Here is a 20,512-nt window from a genome sequence, read left to right on the forward strand (position 1 = left end):
CACTAATCTTATTTAAGTGTATGCCATACATGCCAATATTTTAAAATTACAACAACAAAAAAGTTGGCATGTTGATTTAAACGTATCCCAAATGAGATTTAAGAACCCCCTTTAGGAATTGTGTTGAAAAAAAAAATAATGAAATTTGGTAATGCTCAGATGGAACAATGCCCTTTATCGTAAGTGAATGATCAACTTCTGGTTTTAACTTTGACATATAAAAATCTTGGAAGTCATCACTCCTATGCTCACAAGAAAAAAAGTAGAACACAGTGAAAATAAATGACTATTTTTGGATCCATCAGATAATTTGGTTTACAAGGCAAACCACACTCAAATCTGTAGGTACAGCTGAAAACAGAAAATCACAGAAGCAACCAACTTATCTGGAGCAGAAGACGCTAGAACCATAAACTTGCATCTTGCCAATTTCTCCTGGTGAAGATCCCAGAAAAATGCTCTCTTGTTTCTGGCAGAATGAGGGGAAAAGTAACCATTTTGAAATATTCCCAGAGGTAAGGAACACTTGTGAAGGTCACAGCCCAAGGACACAGGGCCATTAAAAGTCTGAGATTGAATTATAAGATTATAGAAAACCTTTCCTCCCCAGCACCTTACCACTGCATCAGTAGGGCTCCAATATAATAGCAGTGAATTACAACTGAGGTGCAGATGCTGTTTAAAAAGGAGTTCTTAGGGAAACAAAATCAACAGAAGAGACAAAAAGTCACCAGAGGAAACAGAAGCCTCTGGCACCTATAGCAACATTAAACACAGACCAACTCCTATCCAGATTAACATCAAACATCACTGTCTTAGTCTTCTTGGGCTACCATAACAAAATACCTTAAACTGAGTGACTTAAACAACAAAAAATTGATTTCCTCACAGTTCTGGAGGCTGGGAAGTTAAGATCAGAGTGCCCGCATGGTCCATGGTTGGTTTCTGGTGAGAGTTCTTTTCTTGGCCTGTAGAGCGCTGCCTTATTGCTATACTCTCATATGACCTTTCCTCTGTGTGTGCATAGAGGTGCGGGTAGGGGAAGAGAGAGAGAAGGAAGGCAAGAGGGAGAGGGGGAGAGAGAGAGATCTCATCTTGCAAGGACACCAATCCTCATTCCTATCAGATTAAGACCTTACCCTATGACCTCATTTAACATTAATTACCTCCCTAAAACCCCTATTCCCAAATACAGTCAGATTGGAGGTTAGAGTTTCAACATCTAAATTTCAGGGGTCACAATTTAGTACATAGCAGTCATGATAAAAGCACATTTATATTATATTCTGTTACCCAATGCATTATATTGAACAAAAAACGTCAAGGCATGCTAAAAGGCAAGAAACCTCACAGACTGAAGAGACAAAGCAAGTATCAAAACAAAACTCAGATATGACACAGATTTTGGAATTATCAAATAGGGAATTTGAAATAATTATGATTGTCAAAGCTTCTAATGGAAAAAATAAGCAATATGCAAGAACAATTAAGTAATGTAAGCAGAGAAATGGGAACTCTAAGAAAGAACCAAAAGGAAATGCTAGAAATTAAAAGCTGTAAAGGAAATTCAAATATCTTTGATGAGCTCATTGGTAGATTGGACAAGGTCAAGGAGAAATTCAGTGAGCTTGAAGGTATGTGAATAGAAACCTACAGAACCAAAATGTAAAGAGAAAAGAAAAGCCCAGAACAGAACATCCAAGAACTGAGGACAAGAGACCAAATATAACAAATGATATTCCCATTGCTCTTACAGCTTAGGAAACTCTGAAGGTTTTGGGAGTTGTGAGCCATAAAAAATGGACAAAGACCAAAATATATAAATCACAATATCATGAAAAATATACAGATTGAGGAGGAAGAAATAAAACTGTTTTTGTTTGCAGATGACAAGATTGTCTATGAAGAAACTCACACAACTAACAAAAACAAAGCTTTCTTGAACTAAATAGCAAGTATCACAATATCACAGGATATAAGGTTGATATACAAAAGCCAATTGCTTTTCTATATGCCAGCAATGAATAATTGCAAGTTAAAAATATACCATTTATCTAAGCACCAAAAAAATTGACATAGTTAGCTATAAATCTAATAAAATATGTAAAAGGATCCATATGTGGAAAAAACTCAAAGTTCTGATGAAAGAAATCAAAGAAGATCCAAGTAAATGGATAGATTTTTCATTTTCAGATATTGGAAGACTCACTGTTGTTCAGATGTCACTTCTTCCCAACTTGATCTATAGATTCAGCACGATCCCAATCAAAATCCCCAACAAGCTATTTTGTGGATATTGACAAACTGATATTAAATTTTTATGAAAAGATGAAAGGCCCAAAATAGCCAACAAATGACTGAGGAAGAATGATGTGGGAAGACTGATCAATTACCTTAGTGATCAAGACTTACTATAGAAGTGCAGTAATCAACAGTATAGTATTGAGAAAACAATAGACACAAAGATCAATAAGAGACAATATATGAGAAAATTTAGGTGACCTTGAGTTTGGTCACTCAAACTGATGAGTTTTTAGATACAACACCAAAAGCACAATCCATGAAAGAAAAATATTAATAAGTTGAACATTATTAAAATTAAAAACTTAATTAAAGACACTATTAACAAACTGAAATAATATTACAGACGGACTAGGATAAAATATGTGTAATACATATATCTTATGAAGAAGTTGTGTCCAAAATATATAATTTCTAAAACTCAAAATAATAATTAAAAAAAAACCCACACACCTAAAGAAAGATCTAAAAAGATCTCAATAGACACCTCACCAAGGAAGAAACACAGATAAGAAATAAGCATACAAAAAGACTATCAACATCATTTGTCATTCAGGAATGTAAATTAAAACAACGAGGTATCACTAAGCGCCATTAGAATGACTAAATTCCCAAAACTTAGCTAGCAAGGATGGAGACAAACAGGAACTCTCATTCATTGCCAGTAGGAATGCAAAAATGGTACAGCTTCTTTAGAAGACAAGCGGTTTCTTACAAAGCTAAACATAGTCATGCCATGTGACCCAGTAATTGTGCTCCTAAGTACTTATCCAACTGAGTTGAAAAGTTATATACACACAGAAACCTAAAGGCAAATGTTTATAGCAGCTTTATTAATAATCACCAAAAATTGGAAATAATAAAGTTATCCTTCAATTAAGTGAATGGATAAAGAAATTCTGCTATATCTGTACAATAAAATATTATTTAGCAATAAAAACTGATGGAAGCCATGGTCAAGCCATGGAAAGATGTGTATAATAATAATTATACAATTAATGCAATTCTAAGTGAAATAAGCTAATTTTAAAAGGCTATATAAGATTCCAATTATATGACATTCTGAAAAGGAAAAAAACTATAGAGAAAAAGATCGGTGGCCGCCAAGAGTTCAGGAAGAGAGAGAGAGAGGGATGAATAGATGAAGTTAGATTTTTTTTTTTAAACCATAAAACTATTATGTGTGATGCTGTAATAGTGGAGTCATGAGATTATGCATCTGTCAAACCCATAGACCTTTATAACACAAAGAGTGCACCTTAATATATAGGCAAATTATTACTTTTATTTTTTTTTAAAGATTTTATTTATTTATTCGAGAGAGAGAGAGCACACATGAGAGGGGGTAAGGTCAGAGGGAGAAGCAGACTCCCCAACGAGCAGGGATCCCAGTGCGGGACTCGATCCCGGGACTCCAGGATCATGACCTGAGCCGAAGGCAGTCGCATAACCAAATGAGCCACCCAGGTGCCCTAGGCAAATTATTTTTATTAAAATTTTAATTTAGAAGGTTATGGGATTTCAAGAAGCAATGTAGACAGTGACAAAAGAATAGAAATATGCCATAAACATGAAACCATATCTCTAATGGGGATCGGGGGAAAGGTGCTGATACAAGTAAATTTGGAAATTAGTGGAGTCTAACACCAAAGACACAAGGAAAAACACATAAGAACTGTAGTCTCATCAATAAGGTTTTTCCCATCAAATGCAGGTTAACAAATATGATACTGTTCTACCTGTATATTGGAATTGAATGATTATGAATGAATGATGGGTGGAGGGAGGCAAATTTCTCACTGTTGGGTTGGCAATTTATAGATAATTAAAGAGAGGAGGCTAGAATGATCCATATGGCAATGGATAAAAGTTGGAGACATTAGTAAGAATTCATGTTTAGATGGTTGTGTGTGGAAGTAGTTCTAGATCTGTGTATATACATTTATCTCCTTGCTGTCAGCAGAGAGGGTCTAAAAACAGAAATGACGCCCTAGTGCTAATTAGTACATCTAACACCCAATCTTCATTTCTAATACCATTCAGATAGAAATACTTGATATTTTCTAATACCAAAACTCCTTGGAGAAATAGCTATTTCTAGGGGAAACACATATTCAAGATGAACTTGGAGCTCATCTTTGTAGTTTTAGAAAGTTAGGGAGTGCTCAAACACACACACACAAACAGAAAATAACAAACCCAAACCCACACTGATAAGGGTATGGCAAAGGGGCAGAGGAGCCAACTGAAAGAGCTCCTAATTGCCAAAGCTAGAAAAAACTGACAACAAAATAAAGTAATATTTGATTATAACCTGAAGTATAAAGCAAGTATCTATGAGTTTATACTGATATAAGTAAATAAATGAGTAAGTTAATAAATGGGAGGGGGGGAGACAAATCTCTCATGCAGAAATTTTATAAATAATTTATGAAGATACTCCATTCTAAAGGAGAGGCAGTGTAATTCTCTATTCCTTAAGTATGGCTGTGCATAGTAGTCACATTCTCTCAAAAAATACAGTATCTTAAAGACATTGGGGAGGGTATGTGATATGGTGAGCACTGTGAATTGTGTAAGACTGTTTAATCACAGACCTGAACCTCTGAAACAAATGATACATTATATGTTAAAAAAAAAAAAAAAGAAGATCATAGGAAGGGAAAAATGAAGGGGGGGAAATCAGAGGGGGAGATGAACCATGAGAGACTATGGACTCTGAGAAACAAACTGAGGGTTCTAGAGGGGAGGGGGGTGGGGGGATGGGTTAGCCTGGTGATGGGTATTAAAGAGGGCACGTACTGAATGGAGCACTGGATGTTATACGCAAACAATGAATCATGGAACACTACATCAAAAACTAATGATGTAATGTATGGTGATTAATATAACATAATAAAATAAACAAACAAAAAAACAAAACAACACAAAAAGTAAAGGGGAGTGACCTTACAGTGGAGAAAACTAATAAACACTGTTTGAGCCAGATGATCAAGGTCAACATCACCAGTCATATATCAGGTTGATAGTATGTACCCTTGCTATGATGTGATGAAATTGACACTGTACCTCAGATTTTCCTCCTTAAACCCATAACTCTAGTCTAATCATGAGAAAAACATGAGACAAATTACAGTATGGGAACTCTGTACTATCTTCTCAATTTTCTAAATTCTAAAACTGTTCTAAAAAAGTTTATTTAAAACTTGACTACATTAAAAAATGTCCAATATTATCTACATCCTTATAATTCTTTATTATTTAATATGTTTATTTTTCACTCTCTTCTGCACAGCATTATATTAATAATAATGCTTCCAAATTAAATATATATAATTATCCAGTGAACCTTTTCATGAATAAAGCTTTTTTTTCTCTCTCTCTTTTTGTTTTTTGTTTTGTTTTGGTTTTTTTTAGAGAGAGAAAGAGAAGGGGGGTGGGAGAGAGAGAATCTTAAGCAGACTCCACACCCAACATGGGCTGTCACAGGGCTCAATCTCAGGACCCTGAGATCGTGACCTGAGCTGAAACCAAGAGTTGGATGCTTAACTGACTGAGCCACCCAGGCACCCCAAAGCTTTATTCTGTTATTAGGATTATTTCTTTAAGGTATTTTCTTAGAAATGAAATGATCAAGTCAATAGGTAATAGTCTTTGTCTTTTGAAAGATAGGTTGTAGAAGGTTTAGGCTTGATATGATACCATTTAAGTCTTGGATGAAGTAATTGAATATTCATAAATGGACAAAATAAAAACATTTTCTGTAAAATATATTTTAGAATGCTTCTGTAAACATAATCAAAATAATCCCAGCCTAAGTAAACTGAATATCTAACTAGTAATACATATAATCCTTAGTAGATGAGTTTGAATTCTCCAGCTGTCTATGAGATTAGAATGTGTACAAATGAAGAATGAATACTGCTCTTTGTGTTTTTTTAGGAGTTTCTTAGGAGTTACAGATGAGAAGGATTTACTCATCTCTGGATTCATTTTATTATTAATATTTCCACTAGTTTATTATGTCTACTCCAAAATCCTAAAAGGTTTGAGAAATCAATGTTCTTTGATGAGCATTGAAAGCATAAACTAAAACTAATGTTATTCTACTGTTTAATCTTAATGTCTTTAACAAAGATAGGATTCTTGTAAGATGCAAAGACATTAAGAATATCTGAGTCTGAAGGTGAGGTTGAGACCATTTAGTTCAGTGTTTTTCAACTTTTAGCATTTCTCAGAGGTTCTTGCAGATATCTTCTGCAAATATTTGATTTTTACTTAAAAATACATCTGAAGGGGCGCCTGGGTGGCTCAGTTGTTAGGCACTGCCTTCGGCTCAGGTCATGATCCCAGGGTCCCGGGATCAAGCCATGCATTAGGCTCCCTGGTCTGCGGGAAGCCTGCTTTCTCCCTCTCCCACTCACCCTGTTTGTGTTCCTTCTCTCACTGTGTCTCTCTCTGTCAAAAAATAAATAAAATCTTAAAAAAAAAAAACTGAAACAAATTAATATGATAATAAGTAAATAAAAGCACCACATGAATCTAAATATGTTAATGTCACATGTGACACATTAGTGACCATCATCAAGTTAATTTGAGCTGCCAATGTAATATACTTTTGTGGAGTTCCATGAACAACACCCCATTCATCTACAGGAATATATTGGAATATCTTATAAAGTTGTAGATTGAAGAACACGTTATCATTGTTTCATTTTGTGTTTGATTTTTAACTTACTTGTGATAAAAGTGAGAAATATACCACTAGAACCTGTATGTGCCAAACCTAATTAAGTGACAGTCTAGATCTACTAGTGAATTGTGTTTTAATCTTTCATTGTAGTTTTAACACTTACTCTTCAGTTGGTTGCTACTTTGCTCTTCTGGTTCAGTTTAGTAAATTTCTCTGATCTTTCACAGATTGTTTGTTTTTCAAAGGTATCACTTATTTTTTTTTTTAAGATTTTATTTATTTATTTGACAGAGAGACAGCGAGAGAGGGAACACAAGCAGGGGGAGTGGGAGAGGGAGAAGCAGGCTTCCTGCCGAGCAGGGAGCCCGATGCAGGGCTCGATCCCAGGACCCTGAGATCATGACCTGAGCCGAAGGCAGTCGCTTAACCAACTGAGCCACCCAGGCGCCCTCAAAGGTATCACTTATTGATACACATTTATATGAATCAGTATTTTACTCTTAATGCTGGATACCAGTATGAATATTGTTTTGCAATATTCAATATTACTATTATTACAATAGTACTTTGGATGCTGAAGTAGACATACGTTTGTCCTCAAAGCAATCCTCTCATGAGATCATGACCCAAGCCAAAACCAAGAGTAGGATGCTCAACTGACTGAGCCACCCAGTTGCCCCAAGATAACCCCCTTTCTTTCATATATGTATATGAAAGAAAGGGTGATGAACAAAAGGCAACTGACATTTAATCTCATTGTCAGGAAAACAAGGGAATATGGTGGTGAGGATTATGGATAACTGCAGTCACATAATTCACCTGAGGAGGGCAGCCATCCTGCATGTCCAGGGGCCTATTACTGTATTAAAATGGAGTCCCAGTGTTCATTGAACTTCTGTTTTACTTTTTTTCAAGAAGAACCAGAAATGCATATCTTTTATGTTAAATCATGCAATTTTTAAATGTTCAACATATCTGAGGCCCAAATCTGCAATCTTTGTTTTGTACTTTTGCAATGCCGACTCAGAAAATGTCCAATATTGTTAATTAACTGAGCTCCAGGAGTCTGTACTTTATTTTACCCACTTTGTCTTCATTTTTATTTTCACTTAGAAACTATTCTTTTTTTCCTCCTCTCCAATACTAGTCTTAACATTTACCAGGGATTTTTAAAAAATACTTGATATGTACTTTCTGATGATGAAAATAATATATACATCTCTGTAGAAAACTTGGAAAATACTGAAAAATATTTACAAAAATGTAAGAATAATTCTGTATATTGCTATCATTTTATTCATTTTCTTTTTATAGTCTATGACATATTTAATTAACATAATAAAGTCACTGGATTTATTTTTCATAAAAGAAATTCTCCATGAAATTAAAAATTCTTGGTAGACATTATTTAAATGTCTACATAGATTCGTATTGCTTGGACATACCATGATTAATTAATTTAATTAATAATTAATTTGATATATTTATAATTAGTTAATTATAACTAATTGGTTTACTTATAGAGCCACATCTCTATCATTGAACAATTAGGTTGTTTCCAGTTTTGCAGTGAACACTTTGGTACATAAACTATCTATATTTTGAATTATTTTATTGGAAACAAAGTTAATAGATTCAAATATATGAATATTTTTAGGTCAGATAGATTTCCAAAAACATTTTGCCAATGCTGCCAGCAGTTTGAGAGTGTATATTTTACTGCATCTAGAATATTTGGATAATCTCATTAAAAAAAATCTTAAGGTAATTGATGATTCTGTCTCTACCCTCTCCTCAGGTCTTCTCTTTTGCTACTGACTTATTTCAGGAAATAACCTTTATTCCTATTTAAAAAGAAAATTGACTGTTCTTATCCCTCTACCTACAGTTACCCATACTCATTCTTATTCCTTTCCACTTGCCTCAATAAAAGAAATTCTTTTTGTTTTGGCTAATACTTCCACTTGTACCTTATCACTCATTTCTTCCTATATCCTCCAAGACCAGACTTTCACAGCCATACCTCTACCTTCAGTGTTTTCAATATCTTCCTCTCTTGGGTTCTTTCCTCATAACTTATAACAATACTTGAATTTGTTTTATTTAAAAAGTCTTTCTTCATCCTTGTTTCTACTTCCAGTTGCACTCTTATTTCTCTTCTTTCCTTTACAGCCAACTTTCTCTGCAACTCCCTACCTTTAATTTCTCCACTTCTAAGATTTTCCTGAGCACAACGTCCTTACTTTTCTGGAACAAGTCTTGTTCAGATCACCAGTGATCTACTATATGTAAATCCCATCTAGGTGTACTTTTCTAGAGCTAAGAGACAGATTGAAGGAAGTTGGAGCTGAATTTTGACCTCAACAGGATGGCCAGTTGTGTCCAAGGATTAGCAGAAATGGGGGAGAAAGAAGACTGATATGGTTAGAAAGTGCACTGAAGAAAGTAATAATGTTATCAGGTAGTGACTGTAAAACACAAGGACCTAACGAGTAGTTTGGGGCAGCAGAAACCTAACATAGTAGCAGAAAGACTAATTAGGGAGAGAAGAGACCCCTGCAGTGACAGATAGGGGACAAGGAGATAGCTGAGATTAAAAAGTCTGATTTATCTACTCATTTATTTAATTAACTCATATTAAACACTTAATACATGCTAAGCACAGGGAATATAGTGTTTCAAGGGGTAGATAATTCATTGTCAATATCAGCAGAAGCAAGAAATTTGTAGTTATAGAAGCCGTTTGAACTGCACAAACAGTTTGGTCAAGGGTCTTCAGGGGACTTAGTCACTGCATAGTGACTGGGGCATAAATGAATCCCAGTATCATCAGCAACAGAGAAGGGAACTGAAACTCATTATGGAATAATATAAGGTATGGAGGAAGGAAAGAATGATGTTAAAGGAAATAAGGGATTATAGGAAAGATAGAGGGAAAAACAGAAGCAGTGGACATTTCAAAGGTGGTAGTGATAGGCTGGAATGCTGAGACATTTATTCCAATAAAAGTTCCTTTGGAAAATGCCAGTGGAAATCAACAGTCAATCTGAAGTTTTATTCTGTTAGAAATAAAGATAAGATAATGCAGATACAATCATTTGTTTGCTTTAAAAGTATTCTCTTGATACAGGGGATAAAGTCTTCATAAAATAATCAAATAAGTTATGTTGATAGATATTATTTTCCATTTTGGAGCTGTAAAGCTAATGCAGATTACATGACATGAGATTATCTCAGATTTCAAGATTTCTTTGACCCCAACAGATGTAACACATTAGAATATTATAGTGTAAATAAGAGTGCGACATATTGTTCTACAGCACAAGGTTTCTTGATAGAGCCTATCGAAATAAATCAAAAGCATATCCATCAAATGTCACTTGAAATATTTCAGAGTACAATCTCTCAAGAGAAAATAATTTCCATTCTAATTAAGTTTCCTGAATTTGAAATTCAGCCAGAGCAAGTCAAATCTGATCAGAGTCTTCTTCATTAATATGAGATTGTAATGATATCTCCATATGGAACTGGATGGCTGCAAGGCTGACCGGATAATTTTGCCTTCTTCAATCCCATCGCCCCCAGCTCTATCAATAGAGTGGCAGTTCCCACCAATCTCCAGGCTATCCACAATGATCAGACCAGGTACACTGCTGTCTGGTGACTTTGTTCTGTAGCCTGAGAGCAGGCTTAGGGAAGCAGGCAGTAGGCATGAACTGGTATTGGGAAACTGGAAGATGAGGGGCTATGTTGAAGTCTAGGGCAGGCAGGAAGTCATATGAGCAGCCTAATTATCTGTGAATGAGAAGGGATTTAGTGACTGAAGACCTCTCTGAGAGCTGCTTTGGTGGTTGTGGGGTAGTGAAAAAAGTTAGATAATGAAGTTTCAATCTGAGATAGGGAATGGTTAATATTTAGACCTTGGAAGCACATAAGGAAGGATAATATGAAGTAGAGATGACCTTGTACAGTGATAAAAAAGGTCAGAAAAACCCTTGAAACTCAGTGGGTCTTTAACATGAATATCCACATACCTAATAACTTTTAATTGATTGGCTAACTGATTGATTGGTTTGCTTGGCCAAATTCAAGCCTTAGAATTATTTTAAATCTCGAAGGTTCAATAGGAAGACCTTTGTCTGGGGCAAACTGAACTTTTCCTGCTGAAATGGTAGACCATGCTTGGTTCTGTTTCCAGTTTGAAATAGTGCCATATTTATCAAATAACACTTTTAGGCATCATTTGAGGAATTTTGGGATCTTCACTTTTCTTCTTTATAAATGAAGAAACATTTAATATATCCAAAAGAACTTATACAAATAAATGCACATTGTAAAGCATAATAATTTGGAATACAAATATAATGAAAAATCTCATTTTAATTTTTATCCATATGAATTGTCATCTTATAAAATATAAATGCAAGAATATATCTTCATGTAAATATTTTCAATAAAAATGAATAAAACCATCCTTTCAGTGTTTGCTGGATTAACTCTAATAACTCTAAATTATTTTATTTGCTTTCAGGTCATTAGGGACATTGCCTCATTACTTTCACAAAATAACATTCTATTTTGCAGAATTGAAAATGTATTCAGACAATAGGTTACTCTGAACTTTATAGGAGAATCTTAAAATTTTTGAAATCACAGGTTCTTATTTCTTATTATTTTTTTATTTTTTACTTTTTTTACTTATTTTATTTAAATGCAATTAGTTAACACATAGTACATCATTAGTTTCAGATGTAGAGTTTAGTAATTCACCAGTTGCATATAATACCCAGTGCTCATTACATCATGTGCCCTCTTTAATGCCCATCACTAAGTTACCACATCCCCCTCCACCACCTCTCCAACAATCCTGTTTGTTTTCTATAGTTAAGAGTCTTTTATGGTTTGTCTCCCTCCCTGATTTTGACTTAATTTTTCCCACCCTTCCCCTGTGATACTCTGTTTTGTTTCTTAAATTCTACATATGAGTGATCAATGATAATTGTCCTTCTATGATTGATTTATTTCGCTCAGCATAATTCCCTCCAGTTCCATCCATGTTGATGTAGATTATAAGATTTCATCCTTTTTTGATGGCTGAGTAATATTCCATTGTATATATGAACCACATCTTCTTTATCCATTCATCTGTTGATGGACATCTGGGCTCTTTCCATAGTTTGGCTATTGTGGACATTGCTGCTATAAACATTGGGTTACAGGTGACCCTTTGGGTCACTACATTTGTATCTTTGGGGTAAATATCCAGTAGTGCAATTGCTGGGTCATAGGGTAGCTCTATTTTCAACTTTTTGAGGATTCTCCATACTGTTTTCCAGAGTGGCTGTACCAGCTTGCATTCCCACCAACAGTGTAAAAGGGTTCCCCTTACTCCACATCCTTACCAACATTTGTTGCTTCCTGACTTGTTCATTTTAGCCATTCTGACTTGTGTGAGGTGGTGTCTCATTGTGGTTTCAATTTGTATTTCCCTGATGCCAAGTGATGTGGAGCCTTTTTTCATGTGTCTGTGGCCAACTGTATGTCTTCTTTGGAGAAATGTCTGTTCATGTCTTCTGCTCATTTCTTGACTAGATTTTTTGGTTTTTTTGGGTGTTGAGTTTGATAACTTCTTTATAGATCTTGGATACCAGCCAAGTATCTGACATATCTGATATGTCATTTGCAAATATCTTTTCCCATTCCATAGGTTGCCTTTTATTTTTGTTGACTGTTTCCTTTGCTGTGAAGATGCTTTTTATCTTGATAAAGTCCCGAAAGTTCATTTTTGCTTTTGTTTTTCTTGCCTTTGGAGACATGTCTAGCAAGAAGTTTCTGTGTCCGAGGTGAAAGTGGTTGTTGTCTGCATTCTCCTCTAAGGTTTTGATGGATTCCTATCTCATATTTAGGCCTTTCATCCATTTTGAGTTTATCTTTGTGTATGGTGTAAGAGAGTGGTCCAGTCCCATTCTTGTGCATGTAGCTGTCCAATTTTCCTAGCACCATTCATTGAAGAGACTGTCTTTTTTCCATTGGATATTCTTTCCTGCTTTGTCAAAAATTAGTTGACCATAGAGTTGAGGGTCCATTTCTGGGCTCTCTATTCTGTTCATTGATTTATGTGTCTGGTTTTATACCAGTACCATGCTGTCTTGATGATCACAGCTTTGTAATATAACTTGAAGTCAGGCATTGTGATTCTCCCAGCTTTGGTTTTCTTTCTCAGCATTCCCCCAGCTATTTGGGGTCTTTTCTGGTTCCATACATATTTTAGGATTGTTTGTTCCAGCTCTGTGAAAAATGTTGATCGTATTTTGATAAGGATTGCATTAAATGTGTAGGTTGCTGTGGGTAGCATAGACATTTTAACAATTTTCTTCTTCCAATCCATGAGCATGGAATGTTTTTCCATCTCTTTGTGTCTTCCTCAATTTCTTTCATAAGTGTTCTGTAGCTTTTAGAGTACAGATCCTTTACCTCTTTGGTTAGGTTTATTCCTAGGTATCCTATGGTTTTGGGTGCAATTGTAAATGGGATCAATTCCTTAATTTCTCTTTCTTCTGTCTGATTGTTAGTGTATAGAAATGCAACTGATTTCTGTGCATTGATTTTGTAACCAGCCATATTGCCGAATTGCTGTATGAGTTCTAGCAAGTTTGAAGTGAAGTCTTTTGGGTTTTCCATACAGAGTATCATGTCATCTGCCAGGAGTGAGAGTTTGACTTCTTTGTTGCCAATTTGAATGCCTTTTATTTCTTTTTGCTGTCTGATTGCTGAGGCTATTTTTGCTGTCTGATTCCTGAGGCTAGGACTTCTAGTACTATGTTAAACAACAGCAGTTGAGAGTGGGCATCCCTGTTGTGTTCCTGACTTTAAGGGTAAAGCTCTCAGTTTTTCCCCATTGAGAATGATATTCACTGTGGGCTTTTTGTAGATGGCTTTTATGGTATTGAGGTATGTTCCCTCTATCCCCATACTGTGGAGAGTTTTAATCAAGAAAGGATGCTATATTTTGTCAAATGCTTTTTCTGCATCAATTGAGAGGATCATATGGTTCTTGTCCTTTCTTTTATTAATGTGATCTATCACATTGATTGATTTGCGAATGTTGAACCACCATTGCATCCCAGGAATAAATCCCACTTGGTCATGGTGAATAATCCTTTTAATGTACTGTTGGATTCTATTGGCTACTATCTGGGTATTTTGACATCCATGTTCATCAGGGATACTGGTCTGTAATTATTCTTTTTGATGGGGTCTTTTTCTGGTTTTGGGATCAAGGTAACTCATAGAACGAGTTTGGAAGTTTTCCTTCCATTTCTATTTTTTGAAATAGCTTTAGTAGAATAGGTATTATTTCTTCTTTTAAATGTTTGGTAGAATTCCCCTGGGAAGCCATCTGGCCCAGGACTCTTGTTTTATGGAAGGTTTTTTTTTTTTTTTTGATTACTGCTTTAATTTCCTTGCTGTCTATTGGTTTGTTCAGGTTTTCTGTTTCTTCCTGGTTCAGTTTTGGTAGTTTCTAAGTTTCCAGGAATGCATCCATTTCTTCCAGATTGCCTAATTTGTTGGCATATAGTTGCTCATAATAAGTTCTTAAAATTGTCTCTATTTCTTGGGTGTTGGTCGTGATCTCTCCCCTTTCATTCATGATTTTATTAATTTGGGCCCTTTCTCTTTTCTTTTGGATAAGTCTGGCTAGAGTTTTATCTATCTTACTAATTCTTTCAAAGAACCAGCTTCTAGTTTCATTGAACTGTCATACTGTTTTTCTGGTTTCAATTTCACTGAATTCTGCCCTAATCTTTATTATTTCTCTTCTACTGCTTGGTTTAGGCTTTATTTGTTGTTCTTTCTCCAGCTTTTTTAGGTGTAAGGTTAGCTTGTGCATTTGAGATTTTTCTAATTTTTTGAGAGAGGCTTATATTGCACTGTACTTCCCTCTTAGGACTGCCTTTGTTGTATCCCAAAGGTTTTGAACAGATGTGTTTTCATTTTCATTAGTTTCCATGTATTTTTTAAAATCTTTAATTTTCTGGTTGGCCCTTTCATTCTTTAGTAGGATGCTCTTTAACTTCCAATTGTTTGAGTTCTTTCCAAATTTCTTCTCATGATTGAATTCAAGTTTCAAAGCATTGTGATCTGAAAATATGTAGGGAATGATCCCAATCTTTTGGAATCAGTTGAGACCTGATTTATGACTCAGTATGTGATCTATTCTGGAGAATATTCCATGTGCATTCTGTTGCTTTAGGATGGAATGCTCTAGTATATCTGTGAAGTCCGTCTAGTCCAGTGTGTCATTCAAACTTCTTGTTTCCTTGTTGGTCTTCTGCTTAGATGATCTGTCCATTGTTGTGAGTGGGGTGTTAAAGTCCCCTACTATTATTATATTATTGTCAATGTATTTCTTTAATTTTGTTATTAATTGGTTTATATAATTGGCTGCTCCCAAGGTAGGGGCATAAACATTTATGATTGTTAGATCTTCTTGTTGGATAGACCCTTTAAGTATGATATAGTGTCCCTCTTCATCTCTTATTACAGTCTTTGCTTTAAAATCTAATCTGTCTGATTTAAGGATTGCTACCTCTGCTTTCTTTTGATGTCCACTCACCACAGCTTATTGAGGGGTCTGCAATCTTTCTGACTTTCTCCCTCTTCCTGACTTTGCTCCCTGAACTGGGCTTCCCCCCCTTCCTAGCCCTGTGCCCCCCCAACCCAGTCCCCCAGTTCAGGGCTCTGAACCTTGCTTCTGCCAAATTCACTCACTCCAAATGTGTGGATTGTTTCTATACTCCTCTGATCCTTTTCCTACTTGTTCAAAATAGTTGGAGGTTGATCTAGTTGTACTCAAAGGACAAGGCAAGTCCAGGGTCCCTCTACTACTCTGCCAGCTTGGAACCTCCTCAAAGTGTTTTCTCATGTTCTTATTCTTAAAGCAAATGTTCTTCTCACCTACTTTAGATCAGATCATTGAGAAAAGACCCTATGTTTTCATGGTTATGAACATCAACTTTGGAGTCAGTTTATAATCAGGTTTATACCCTAGTTCTACTACTTACTAGTTATGATACCTTGGGCACATTACTTAACCTTTATGATGTTTCATTTTGTTCAGGTAGTTTTATAATAGTACTTCCAACCTATAAGTGTTGCTGTGAGGATTAATGAAATCAGGAAAACATTAAAACAGTAACTTACATAGTAAGAGTTAAATATTCTTATAAAAAATCTCTGTAAGGGAAATAGATATCCCAAGAACTGAGGTATGCCCAGAGTGGAAATCATAAGAGAAATAATTCATATTTGTTGGACAATGAATGTATGGCACATGGAACTCCCTGCTTCAGGATAGAGATTTTAAAAATAAAAATAGAGGGCATGCTGCTACCCTTTACACATTAAGCAGATTGAAACTGCAAATATTCTAACACATGTCCTAAGCTCTTGCTAGAATTAAATGTTTAGAGGCTGGGAGAGTCCTGGGAGACCACTGAAAGTCTCTGTAATGGATTTATATAGATAGCCCCATTACAGTTCCAGGGCTGTCAGTCTGACCCAGACTATTTACCTTGCTGCATCTGAATTTCCCACAAAATTCTGATTTCAATATTCACTTTAACAACATCTGTCTAGGTGGCATCTGATGATTCTTCTGGCAAGTATTCTCCATTCTTCTAGTAATGACCTCCTCCCTTCTGCTTGGCGTATAGATGAACTAGTCAGTCAAGATGTCCAATTCTTCTCTTGCCAAGAGATCAACCAGGACCCCCTGGAGCAGCATGTATTTCTGACTTAGTTATGGATAAAAACCTAAAGCATAAATTTAGAGCCCTCTGGAATTTTGCCATGGTTCTCGGACCTGAGTAAAATGAGTTGCTGCTGCAGTTACTAGCATTCTACTGTCCAGTACAAAGGGGAGGGATTCCTTCTCCCTCTTCTCTAGCCCCACTTCATGGTTGTTCCCCCGTGTGCCAGCCTCAGACCAGGGTGGGTTCAAGGGAGCAGCATTAGAGACTGCCGAGAGTCCAGGCCAACTCCTCTAAAGGTTGTTCAGGTCTGGGCCTGAGTCCTGGGGCCCGGGTCAGCTCACTTCACCAATCAGTGCTCCCAGGACACTTTTCACACAAACACTACCTAATTAGATACGATATTTTACAAGCTGAAAAATCTGTGGGGATATTGCTTTTTCAAACATACTGGGGAGTGTGTGTGTGTGTGTGTGTGTGTGTGTGTTTTAATACCTTGCTTTCCTCCTAGGCCAAATCAACTCACCCATGACCCATGTCATAAGTTCTGTCTGAAAGCCCCAACTATCTGCTTCCCACAAAACAGGCACCCTTCTCGATGGGGACTTTTCTGAGTATCTTTAGCAAAACACCACTTAAATTTACATACAACTGTGAATTTAGAGTTATACCATCTTTCCGTTAGAACTACACCGTTAGTACTACAGTTTATCAGAGTTAGAATTTAAAACATTGAAAATATTTAATAAAGCCAAAGGATCCTGACTTTCAATTTATTCTGTAAATATAGTTTTGAACACATTCTTGGCATCAGTCTCTGTGCTGAAATTAGGGCAGGCAGGGTGGCTGGCAGAGTGAGTGATTAATATAATAGAGTTTCTACCCCAAGGAGCTCATACTCAAGCAGGGAGTCCAACCCATGCATGATTAGCTATAATACAAAGGACACCCTTTAATGCTTGCTTAATCCTACTAGGTTTTAAAAAAGGAATACAATAACCATGTGTAGAGAAGACAGTGTCTTGGATATTGTAAAGACTTAAGGAGAAACTGTGAGACAAATGCAAATCCTATTCCAAATTCCGGTAGATTAAATGAAAATTAGGGAAAAACAACTGTATATTTATCAAACATCTGGAGAGGAAATAATTTTTTATGTCAAGTAAAAGAAAAAAGCAGATCATAAATGAAGACATTTACAAATGGAACTACTTAACATGATTTTTAAAATATTTCAATATATGAAAAATTTTATTTTTTATTTTTTTAAGATTTTATTTATTTATTTGAGAGAGAGAGAGTGCATGAGTGGGGGGGGGGGCAGAGGCAAAGGGAGAAGCAGGACTTCCCCCTGAGCAGGGACCCCTGATGTGGACTCAATCCCAGTACCCTGGGATTATGACCTGAGCCGAAGGCAGACACTTAACCGACTAAGCCACCCAGGCGCCCTTTTTAAAAATTTTTTTTTATTTTTTAAAGATTTTATTTACTTATTTGAGAGAGAGGGAGAGAGAACAAACATGAAAAATTTTAAACCACCAAAATAAAAATACAGACTACAGACTGAGAAAATAATGTAGCAATTATGATCAACAAAGAATTAACCATTTTTATTTTATTTTTTTTAAGATTTTATTTATTTGAGAGAGGAAAATGAGGGAGAGAGAAAGAGAAGGAGCAGGGGTAGGGGCAGAGGGAGAGGGAGAAGTAGACTCCCCGCCGAGCAGGAAGCCTGATACAGGGCTCAATCCCAGGACTCCAGGATCCTGACCTGAGCTGAAGGCAGACGCTTAACCGACTGAACCACCCAAGTGCCCTGACAATTTTTATATATAAAGTGTTTTTAAACAAAAAGTCACAAAGTCCTCAAAAGACAAATGGAGAAAGGATTTAAGTGGATATTTAATAAATAATGGAGTACAATTAATAGACAACTATTTGAAAATTATGTTCAACTTCACTAGCAATCAAAATAATAAAAATTAAATCAAAAAGTTGTATCACATTTTGCTTATTGTATCAGCAAAAGTTTTAAAAGAATATAAACCAGCAGTGTGACACTAGTATATTAAATATTTGTTAATGAATATATAAAGAGATAAATTGGTGAATATTGGGGGAAATATAAGATACAAGTTAGTTTTTTTTTTAAGATTTATTTATTTATTTTTTTTGACAGAGAGAGACACAGTGAGAGAGGGAACACAAGGAGGGGGAGTGGGAGAGGGAGAAGCAGGCTTCCCACTGAGCAGGAAGCTAGGTGTGGGGCTCGATCCCAGGACCCTGGGATCATGACCTGAGCCGAAGGCAGACACTTAATGACTGAGCCACCCAGGCGCCCCAAGATACAAGTTGTTTTATTTTTTTATTTTATTTTATTTTGTTATGTTATGTTAATCACCATACATTACATCATTAGTTTTTGATGTGGTGTTCCATGACTCATTGTTTGTGTATAACACCCAGTGCTCCATTCAATATGTGCCCTCTTTAATACCCATCACCAGGCTAACCCATCTATTCATGTGACTAAAGGTACATATATGAAAAAATACAGTTGGAATGCTGCTCATTGTTCTTTATCCCAGTTTTCTAATTTGTAAAATGGAGAAAAAGAAGTGTATTACTTTCAATATTCTTTCATTATTTAATTTATTTTTCCAAGTTTTCTCTTTTCCCCAAATTTCTGTTACGGTATTGCTTACACTTTTGAAATGCAAATCTGTAAAATAAGTCTTCAAAGTAAATAAAACAAAAGCCACTTATATTAAACATAGATTATTATAAAAGAGGGGGCAGTGTAGCAGGGAAGTCTGAGATCAGGGCAAGTCACAGTTCAGGGGATGGTAATAGAAGAGCTGGCAGTCCAGGGCAGGGACCACCAATACAACTTAAGGCATTAGCCATGCCTGGGTTTGGAGCGCAGGCTAGGGGGACCTAGCTGTAAGAATGTGACCCAAGTCAGGGCTGGTGGCAAGGTGTGTTCAGGTCAGTTGAGGGTGGTACAACGTGATTTATCTGAGAAGGACATCCTGAGCAATGAGATTCCTAGTTGTGATTTATCTCTTCCATAGCTGCATTTTCCATGAAATATTCTGCATCCCCAGTGAAGTTTCTTTCTGCACTTGAATCTAAACAGTAGGCTGTACAGTAATGGAAGCATGGGGGTAAATTAGCACTGGGGAAGGCACCACAGAGAGAACAGAAAAGACCAAGACTTGTAAGATAAAACTGAGACCTATCAGTAGTCAAAGAGCTGGGGAGTAGAGCTGCCTGCATTGCACAATACTCAGAAACTATGCAGTGTTGTGAACAGTGTGCTCCTATTTCAGAATTACTGGAGTGGCTTTCTAAAAATGCAGATTGCTGTGGTCCCAATATTTTATTTTTGCTTTTGTTTCCCTTGCCTCAGGAAACATATCTAGAAAAATGTTGCTATGGCTGATGTCAAAGAAATTACTGCCTGTGTTAACATTTCTTTAAATGGAGTTTTATGGTTTTAGGTCTCACATGTAGGTCTTAATCCATTTTGGGTTTATTTCTGTGTATGGTGTAAGAAAGTGGTCTAGTTTCATTCTTTTGCATGTTGCTGTCCAGTTTTCCCAGCACCATTTATTGAAGAGACTGTCTTTTCCCCATTGTATATTCTTGTCTCCTTTGTCATAGATTGATTGACCATATAAGTGTGGAGAAAAAGGAACCCTAATGCTCTGTTGGTATAGCCACTGTGGAAAACAGTATGGAGGTTCCTCGAAAAATTAAAATT

Source organism: Leptonychotes weddellii, chromosome 9 (genome assembly GCF_054177405.1).
Source record: "Leptonychotes weddellii isolate Sample4059 chromosome 9, ASM5417740v2, whole genome shotgun sequence".
Taxonomy (NCBI): Eukaryota; Metazoa; Chordata; class Mammalia; order Carnivora; family Phocidae; genus Leptonychotes; species Leptonychotes weddellii.